At 34.4% G+C, this 10404-nt stretch overlaps 1 long non-coding RNA gene across 1 annotated transcript; it reads left to right on the forward strand.

The window, feature by feature from the left end:
- The first annotated feature begins 6728 nt into the window (after positions 1 to 6728).
- LOC118438619 lies at positions 6729 to 9549 on the forward strand. Its single transcript, XR_004836951.1, has 2 exons — positions 6729 to 6981; positions 7309 to 9549. It is a non-coding gene; the product is annotated as an uncharacterized LOC118438619 (long non-coding RNA).
- The last annotated feature ends 855 nt before the right edge of the window (positions 9550 to 10404 follow it).

Below are 10404 nucleotides of genomic sequence, written 5' to 3' on the forward strand. Positions count from 1 at the left end.
TATATGCGGGAAATGTCTGTCGGCAACGGAAGTGAAAGCAAATGTTCCGCAACGGAAGTGAAAGTGGAGAAAGTGATTTGCATATCAACTGCGTTGGAAAGTTGATAAGTCAGTTATCTCCTTATACATCAACTTCCATCATCTTCATCAACTCATTGGTATTATATGAGATGAAAGTGATGATCATCACTTTCACGTTCGTTGCGAATTCCTTGGATTTCCTCGGCGACAAAGGATTTCAGCTTACAATACAACTAAAATATTTAATCGGTTGGAGTTATCAACAATTCCATCCAATTTATGTGAAAGTCAAATCAGCCCTCGCCCGGCGGGAGACGGGCTTATACGCTAGTTAAGAATATTATGATCACCTCCATTTTGTAAACTTTGTAAATTTTCGTAAATTTGGTAACAGCGTAAACCGAGTAAATGGAGTTTTTTATGTAACAAGTACCTATCATCAAATTGTATAAAAATGCACAATGGATGGATAAGCTCACTAGTAATTTTTGGTTCAATTTTTTGCCAAGAATTTTTTAAAAATAAGTTGTCAAGAAAAATAAAGGTCTCTTGGTCATTTCATGGAACATATGTACAGAAAGGTGGAACTGAATTTGGTTAGGTTAGGTTCAGTTCACATTATAAAGTTACCAAATAACTTCAGAATCAAATTACTTAAATATTGGAACTAATGCTGGCTTATAATTATCCCACTATTATTTTAAGTGAACAGGTTTTGAATTTTAAAAACAAATATTTCTACTTACAAGGATTTTATTATTTCCATCTAAATTTTCGCTAGTTTCTTCACAATGTGCGGACTCACGTCACTTACATCGTACACGCAAAATATTTTTATAAATTAAAAGTACTTATGAATTGGATACGAAAGAAAGACTAAAACTTGAAAATTTGGAAGGAATCCATTTCGTTGTGAAGGCATCCCAGGTGTAACGTAATGTGCTGATCGATCGATTATTGATTAATTGCATAATTTTGGGTCTCCGACTCGTTAATCGGTCAAATTAATCGCTTCAAAATAGCTCAATTATCGTTAATTCAATTAATAATTAATTCAATTATTATTTATCATATAATTTGCGATAGAATAAAAAAAATAATAATTTGGCTGTTTTATTGTTTGACAACGAGTGGTACATAATTTCTGTGAAATTTTACCAGATACGGTTCCGAGCTACCTGCAGGGACAAATTTACTAACTTTTTGCCCAAATTTTATATCAACTTTATCATGTCAATTATGCGTTTGAATTCAGATGCGTTTTAATTATCAGTGAAATACGGCGTCTTATAGGTAAAATTATTAGGTGTAACCAGAATTACCTTGGGGGAAGATGACCTAAGACATCTTTTTAGAGTGTTGCACAGGGTTCTACGGTTCATAAAATGTGTCAGGTATAAAAATGGTAAAATTATTGTAATATGTGGATTTAATTAACTCGTGCAAAGTCTCATAAGACTCTAAATTAACATCGACTTCAATTCTTAATTGTCAATTGGAATTGTTAATTTTATTCTATTTTCAGTTGTTCTGGTATCCTATAGAGCAAGACGATACCCTGCGATATCATCGTTTTTATTTACGAAAATTAATGTTCTCTTTTAAATTTCAGTTTCTCTGCTTTGCCGCTTTTAAATATTGGTAGAAATTGGTTACGGGATAAGTTATCTTATTTATAAATTTATCATTTCGGCATGTGAATTTCCGAATTTGGTTTTAATCATTGTTGTTCAATTTTACAGCATATTCTCTTCTCTCTCCACTCGCTCAATCTCTCTCTCTCTCTCCAGAAAAATAATAATAATTATAATTCACACAGGATTAAATTGTATCAAATCATATCAATTTGTCCATGTTATATTTTTAAATTGTGATAATGAATGTCTGGAGTATTTGAAATTTTATAAACAATGCACATGGTTACGATTTAGTTTACTTATAACTATTATTACCTTGCTATTCTCTAATTTTAATTCTGAATGTATTTCTTTAAAATTGGTTGCATTTAGCAGTTTTTAGTTGTATAATTTAGTTGCAAATAACTTGCAGTTTGTAACAATATCACTCCAAAAAGGAAGCATGTACCATACTGTGAATTGTATCTCGTATAAAATATCAATTTTATTTTAATTTACGAACTTTGATTAAATTCCCTAAGTATTTAATTCGTTATAATTTTACACAATTGAAAAATTTGAAAAAATTTGAAATAGTTTTCTCTTTTATCATCTATCCTGAGCAAATGGGATTTTAATGTGTTATCAATTTCGGTACCTTATAGAATTGGGCACCTTTTTCATTATGATTTATTTTATACTAAATAAGAAGTAAATTTCCCTGCACCAGAATTCGCGTCGTGCTGCCCTACGCATCATTGCAACGACTGATCCCGAATTTTGGAAGACATGAATCACATCGCGAACTTTTAAACGGTCCAATTCGTGAGAGTTTAAACGTGTTTGTCTTCTCGTCAGTATTCGTCAAAGTTGGGGGAGAAGGTGCGGAGATGTAAAAGAAATTATCAAACCTGTTATTATTACAATGATTATTACAATAATTCGACCCTTACGTATTCAACTATTTTAAATAGCTTACCTAATTCGGTTTAGAAAATTGTCTTCCGGTTAAACTTGCAATGTCTATTTTCACTAGGGAATCCTGTACTTTATCCGTTACCAAGTTATGTTGAAACAATAATCTATTTCATATTTTTATCTGACATGTTATACACACATATATGGTACCTATATGACTACGATTCTCGGTACTCTCCGTTAAGTTTACGAAATAATTGCAATCTTTTCCTCATTCTGTATTAGCTTCAAGTATACACACGGATCTACGCGTCGTGACTCTCATATCTTCATTTAAAGTCGGGGGAGATAAATCCAAAATTGCAAAATGTTTTCATTGTACCGATAATGTGACCATTATGTATTCAATTACCTATTCCAATTAGGTTTCCCAAATGAAGATAAATATGCAGTAATTTAATATCAATTATCTGAATATGTACTCCGACAACTTGTAATTTAAATAGTCATAATCTCACCTTTCTCCGATGCTATCAACAAATAATAATGAGAGTTGAGCGCACCGTCGTTGACACTGAGACGTTTCGATAGGAGACATCGTCACATTTCTCCTGGTCGTCAATCTCTTGACCTCGTCAAGGATGTGTTGAATTTACACACACCTTTCAACCCCTTCGCCCCATCAGCCGAGACACAAAGGAGTGTGGAGGCGAGTTAACTCACCTGAAGCCATATTATGTGGGGACAGGGTCGATGAGAATAACCCCATCATGGGCTTATCAACTTCAAGGATCCCCATCACTACTAAGACGAATGACATCACGAAACTTGACTGATAATGAACATGAAAAGGTGAAATTTCGAGCGACATTTTGCTTATTCTGCATCATCATCTACACTTGTGACAACCAAAGCACGAAGAAAGTTTACCTGAACTACTCCAATGGGTCATAATGTTAATAATAATTTTTTATAATAATAATCGGATCAGATTATGCTTCAGAACCGTTATAAAATTATAGTAAACTGATATCCACACAATAATTGTATACAGTTATACACAACCCGATGTAAAGAAATTATAACAGAAAAGTATGAGTTTCAACAATCCGCATAATCATTAATGATTTCCGTTCGATTATCAATGTTTAGTATAACTAAGTATATAAATAGGCGATTATTACACCGTGATTACTACGTAATCTAATTAGAGAGTTATTTGATTATTATAAAATATTTATACATATACATAAGTAAGTAATATTACAAAATATGAAGGTAAGTCCGAGGAACAGACTCTTCCGAGTTCCTCTGGCTTACTTGAAGTCCAACCATTTTAAGCAGAAGTCGGCAGGGGCCCGACTTTTCCTTAAAGGTTGGGGGTGTTATGCCAAACGATCCGACATGAGGGGACATGCCAGGTTCGGGACACTTCTATTATTAGGATACTGAGTACGAGAGAGAGAGAGAGAGAGAGAGAGGTGTTCAGTATGGATTTAGCTTTAGGATAAGTGTGGCTTGAGCCATGGTCTTAGTTAAGGATAAGTAGTCAGAGTTATGGAAATAAAGGAAAGTTTCAGAAAAACATCCCGAATCTGTCGACCACGGTTATTCCGCACCCCTCATAGCCATCGTCGTTCGTAACATTAGCCACCCCTTTCTTAGTTTTAGATTCTACTACCATTGTTTTTTTATCAATTCAAACAAATTGTAAATTATATTATGTTATTACAATACAGAAATATATAAGCTAAGTAATTTTTAGGCAGACAATTTCATAATTATTATTTTAGTTAGTGTAATTTTAAATAGCCAAAGTTTCAAAAAATATCTAATCGGTCGTCATATTTAATTGTATTAAATAAAAATTTCGAATTTAAAATTATCTCTTAAATTTAACCTCTCAACGGATCTTATTCATTTTCGTGTTGTTTAATAAATCCTATTTATTAATCCATTGTAACTAATCTAATCTGCTCTAAATTAAATTCAACATCGGAGTTTAGTGCCTAATGATGCCTTAATCTGCCAATTATATATGAGAGTTGTACCAGTTAAATTTCAACGCATGTATTTAACACATTAAGTAGCTCTACACAAATACAAGTCTTACACGGCGACGAATATATATGTATGATGCTGAAATTCGAAAAAAATGTGTTTAAAAATGTTCATGTCTGTAGCTCCTCTAATCCTACAATTTCATGTGCACGACGACAGATTGTCAAATCAAGTCAAAGTTTGTTAAAAATAATAAATAAACTAATTATGTAAAGTGTGTGCAAAAAAAGTTGTCATCAATAATTTTCATTTATTTAAAATTTAAGGTAGAATGCTCGGATCGCACGGATGACATTTTTGAAGTGATTTATTCACGAGCTTTCAGGGTTCAACTGCCCCTTCTTCAGGTGTTAAAGTGTACAAGAAAATATTTCATGAAAGATAATATTTTTATAAAAGGATGAAAGTTGTTGATGTCATGGGGGTCGCTGGGTAACCGGGATAGTAGTTGTGCGTATGAGCGTTGGCGCTAGGGGCAGGAGTAGAGATGTCCAAATTGGATTTATTTCCATACGTAAATCGCGATTTACTTTGTTTTTGGCGTTTCTGATTAGTAATCCCTCCTTAAATTTCCTGTGGAAATATCGCTCCTCCCGATGAATAAGAGTTGCTGACTCTATTTGAATCCTGTGACCAGTGCTTTCAATTATGTGCGTTGCAATCGCAGATTTAGTGTTTTTCTTCGTTAAATCTCGTTCGTGTTCTTTTATTCTATCCTCCATGGGTCGTGATGTCACTTATTTATATTAATTTTATTCCTACATTTACGTATGTATGTATGTATGTATATATGTACATACATATTTCAGAACGTAATGCATTTTGCATACACATATTTACTCTCTTAAAAACCCGGTGTTCATATCGTCACTGAACGATCTGCATATATGACTCCACCTATTGGTGATAAATTTTGTCCACATGGTGACAAATTGTCACTGGCTGGCGTTAATTTTAGTATCATTTGATAAATATCACGCTCGATCAAGTCACATATTCACACGGTTCGATGTCGATTAACACCCAGTTTTTAAGAGTGTACTCTTACCTTTCTTCAATATGAAAGGCGGATATATTTGTGTGCATGAATGTATCTGTATTTATTCTCTGCACTAGTGTACAAATGATGGATCGTTACAATACATATTCTTCTGCCCTCACACATCAATCGTACACAAGTATTTGCAGGGACAGTGGGACAATGACAAGATTAGATAGCCTGGATTATGGAAAGGTGAAAAGGGACATAACCACTATATTGGTGGCATAAAAGGTAAATAGCCCTTTGCACAAAGTAAATATGTACATTCACAGTGAGACTTGCACGGATTGCCGAAAGGTAAAAAGGGACAGACTGACGAGATTGATGACATATGTAAAAGGTACATATGTAAACCCTTTGCACCCGGTTTCACACTGCACCTGGACTTTTCGCCTTGTGTCGGTTAAATTTATCCATTGTTTGTCTAGTGACGACGGAAGCTGTGGGGACATCAGGGAACATGCATATTGTAGGATACGGGACGGGGATTTATATGATACTAACTGTAGTGACAGTGTCCCTGCGGATCCACGCCTACGCGGCCAATGTTCTTCAAAATGAGAAAGGAGGGAAGAAATACCCTTTCTTTGTCCTTGTCCTTCTCCCTCGAAGGACCATGCCGTCCTCCATTAAAAATATCTCTGATGCGCATTTCTTTCGCATTTCTATTCCAAGCTCCTTCAAGTAAAGTAGAAAATATCACAAAGATTGAATTTAAATTCCATTTCAACAAAGTATTTTATCGAATTTAAAATAATTTTATCTGAGTGCTGTGAAGTTACATAAAACAAAATAAGCACAAGATGGGTATCTTTTATGCAAAATTGGAGCAGACAAATTGGTAAATAATTAATTAATTAATTTAGTTGGTGCTAATTTGTCTTAAATAAATAAGAAATAATTTTTAGTTATTAAATTGTATTTTATGTATGTTTGTGCATATGTATATATAGCAAAAATTAAATGGAGGAATCAGTTTATCAATTCAGTCTTTAAGTATTTAAGTATCCATTAAATTCAATAATGCACTTTCAAGCAAAGTAAACATGTACAATCGTATATTTAATTGATATGCATTCATTAAATTCAATAGCGTTTTAAATACGTACACATTGCTCAAAGTCGTAAGCCTTGACAAATAAAAATAAATTTGGTTCTGAAAATTGGCTACAAATGAATACTGTTTCGATTTCAAAATTTAAAATGCCTGCATTTTTCAGAAAATCCACCATCTTTCAATTACATAATTGCGCCATCTCTTTATACCAACCTAAATTCCAGGATCTGTGATGTTAAACGTCGCAACGATTTTACTTCCCCGAGGTAAGAAAATTCGTCTATTTTTTACTGCTCCTTTAAAGTGTTGCAACATCGCAAAGCGAGCGCGGTAATTTGCGTATGTTTTTTTTCTAGATGAGGCCATAGTTACTATATTTTGTACATTTTAATTGCAACATTTTTTAATGCACCATTAGGCGGGGTAAATTTGATAGTATGGGTTTCCTTAATATTATGTTATGATATATTTTTAACCGTCCCAGTTTTTACCAGGTCAATCATGATAACAAATTATTTCTTCTTTAATATTTATCCTATATCGCAACATTTTTTAAATAATGCCCATTATTTTATTGTCTGTTTATGTCGCAGGTAAACCTTCGCGCGCATCGCTTAGCCATGTCTGACTGGGGATTTGTACATACCTCATCCGTAATCATCGGAGTGCAAAATATTTACTTGCCAGTTCAACCATACATACGTCATCGCTACAGCAATTTGGACCACCCTCCGTCATAATAAATCTGCAACATTATCCAGTCCCCGCTGCAACAAGTAATCTGTTATCTTCCATTTTCAACTAGGTTATTACCACAAATATTTACGAACAAATGTATGCATGTGATACATATGTGTTTCTTTATCTAAAATAGCACCTAATTCCACTACTGTAGATTTTAATTATGACAATCTTTCTATGATATCGTAAAAATTCTTTAAATCCTATACGCACAGGGAGCAAAAAAAAGTGAATACAGCTTTAAGTAGTTTTTATTACGGTTAGATCCCGTGCCCTTAGCAATTTGAAATTCCGCGCGCAGTGATGTAAAAAAGTTCTAACATTTGACCTTCCCGTGACCATAAAAATCGGCGGCACGGAATTATTCGTCAATTAGTTTATACAACTGCGTGCAGAATTTCAAAATGCACGGGATCATACCATAATAAAAAATATGTAAATGTTTATTTGCTTTTTTGCTGACTGTACTTATAATTTGATTATAAATATCAACCTCTTAAAATAATTCTTAAAAATTAATCCTCATTGTTTTAAAATCTCACGATATTCGGAGCTTGTTAAGTTTTGCTAGTTACAGCACAGCGAGAATTAGGATACTAGCTGTTGAAATCGTAAAACCTAATAGTCCTTTTCACTTTATCTATGTATTGAAACCACACATATTTAGTTGACGTCCGCGTCTCCTCCTATAAGGAACCAAAAGTTAGATCTGCATATGTACACATAGGCATGTCTTTTCACCTTTCTTTTGAGTTAATGTATGTATCAAATGTTAGGGAATGCTAATGACAGGATATTTGTATTATATATCCTCGCCTATTGGCTTATCTGGATCAAATGAATCTTGAGTATCTATAATTAAATACGTCAATCAATAATAATTAGTTGCGTCATGGATAGCGTACTCAATACCTGTAAATAAGTAGCATGGCTGTGTAATCCATGTTACAGTCGCCGATTGGATACTGGCTCATTGTACGTTATGTAATTGCTGAGATCTTGTTATGCTATCTAGGTTAACCTGCCTAAATATGATGGTTTGAAGTGTAACTGCTCTACTCTTGTTGGAATATCATTTGAGGCTATTAGAGCTTCGTTTGCCTTTTTTCGAATTATATCATAGCTTGACATTTCAACTGAAATTATTTAATCATACTATTTCATAATACTTTTAGGTTAATTCCGCTTTACTGGAAGTTGTGAGGGTTGTTGTAAGGGAGTTGAAAGATCTACACCGGGTGTAGTGCATTTTCGCTTCGGTCGACCACTCCTGACACAAATAATATGCAAACCTTGGCTATGTACTTTAACTGGTTGCCCAGACAGCAAATCATGCACTTGATTAATGTTTATTTGCGGTTTCTCATCTCTGATGGAAAGTTGGACATGTAATCCTAAGTCTTGTGATGGATGTATTGATCCAGAAGTGTTGTCAAATTCATCGTTAGGAATTGATGCTATTTGCTCGCGATTAATAAATGATGAAACTGGCGAATTGTTGTCAAGTTTATCTTCTTCTTTGATTTGATTTTCTGACTCAGGAAGCGAGGCGTAGGGGCGGCAGTAGTATCTTCAGGTACTAAATATGTTTGAGTTATCATTATCGCCTTTAAAATCTGCCTGCGAGCAATCATTTGCCTTATCCTTCCAACACCCACATCTACTACTTTCTTATTATGCAATCATTGTTGTTGTCAATTTTTCGTTCCTTGCCACTAATATTAAATCTTGCTACAGGTCTCTTTGCAACACTGTGCTCTATTTTGGAAATCTTTGACTAATTCATGGAGGGTAGAGTAGTAATTTTATTAATTTCTGATTTTACACAAAGCTGTAAATTTTTAAAACAGTGCTGCATATGGGCTGAGTTTTCATTGAAGAGGAGATATTTTTAGCTTAATTAGTTTAGTTGGGTTAGTTAGTTTGGTTCTAAAGAACCCAATTTTAATTAAATTAAATTCGGCTTAGGTTTTTGAATGTAAAATCATTACCATGTTTTTCCGTCTTTTGCCATGGAATTTATGGTGCGGGTGGAATTAGATCCTATGCGTTGATTGCCGGATGGGTATTTATTTCTCCTCAAATACAATTTATTAGCATAAAATATTGATCAGACTGGAGTTTGATCATTAGAAATTAGTAGGAAAAATTATTAGTACAAATTATTATAGAGACCTTACAATCTTGTCAGTCTTGATTTTTGGAAGGTCTTTTCTCCTTTGCTTCCTAACATATAAGTTGTTCTGCATCTTCTTCTTTGTTTCCTCTTGAACTGCCTGAATCCTGGGACCTTTGAGAATTTTGTCTCTAGCTACCTGGTTATGTAACTATCAGGTATGGATTGCGCATTAAGAGAGGTTATTTTTTCATGCGAATTGAAAATTAGTCCATTTTTGATGCTCAGACGTTTGCTGTTCCGCTCTGCTCAGAAAATTAAGGGAGACAAACAAATGCTTTTTCTTACTTGTGCACTACGTCTAGTCAGATTACATATGCATCCTAGAACACGAAAATATTTTCGATACACCCACGTCCTTCCCTCTTTCCATTCTTGTTCAAAGAGGTATTTGAACCTGATATAAAATTACCCGACAAAAACCGTACAGCGGCGTAGCATACGTCTTGAGTCGTTGCGCTCTGTTGAGGGCGGTGACAAGGACAAATAATTGGTTCGGACCTAATAATAATATTTGCAACATACAACAACTCTATTTGCATATACATTCATTATGCGAATGATGCGAATGAGTGATACACAATACATACACAATTTAGAGTTCTTTTCCTCCACAGGGGTGATACGGTATTGAAGCTTCGTCACCTTTTTACGCTGCTTATTGGTCGTCGTCGGCGTCCAATCAGTCGTCCTCTTCATCACGGCCGTCTTCAGGTCCATCCTGATCGCTGCGGCCTGCATCTCCCACTCTGCAACTGTGCGAATTTCCTGA

The sequence above is a fragment of the Folsomia candida genome, unplaced genomic scaffold, assembly GCF_002217175.1.
Source record: "Folsomia candida strain VU population unplaced genomic scaffold, ASM221717v1 Fcan01_Sc023, whole genome shotgun sequence".
NCBI classification, from domain to species: Eukaryota; Metazoa; Arthropoda; class Collembola; order Entomobryomorpha; family Isotomidae; genus Folsomia; species Folsomia candida.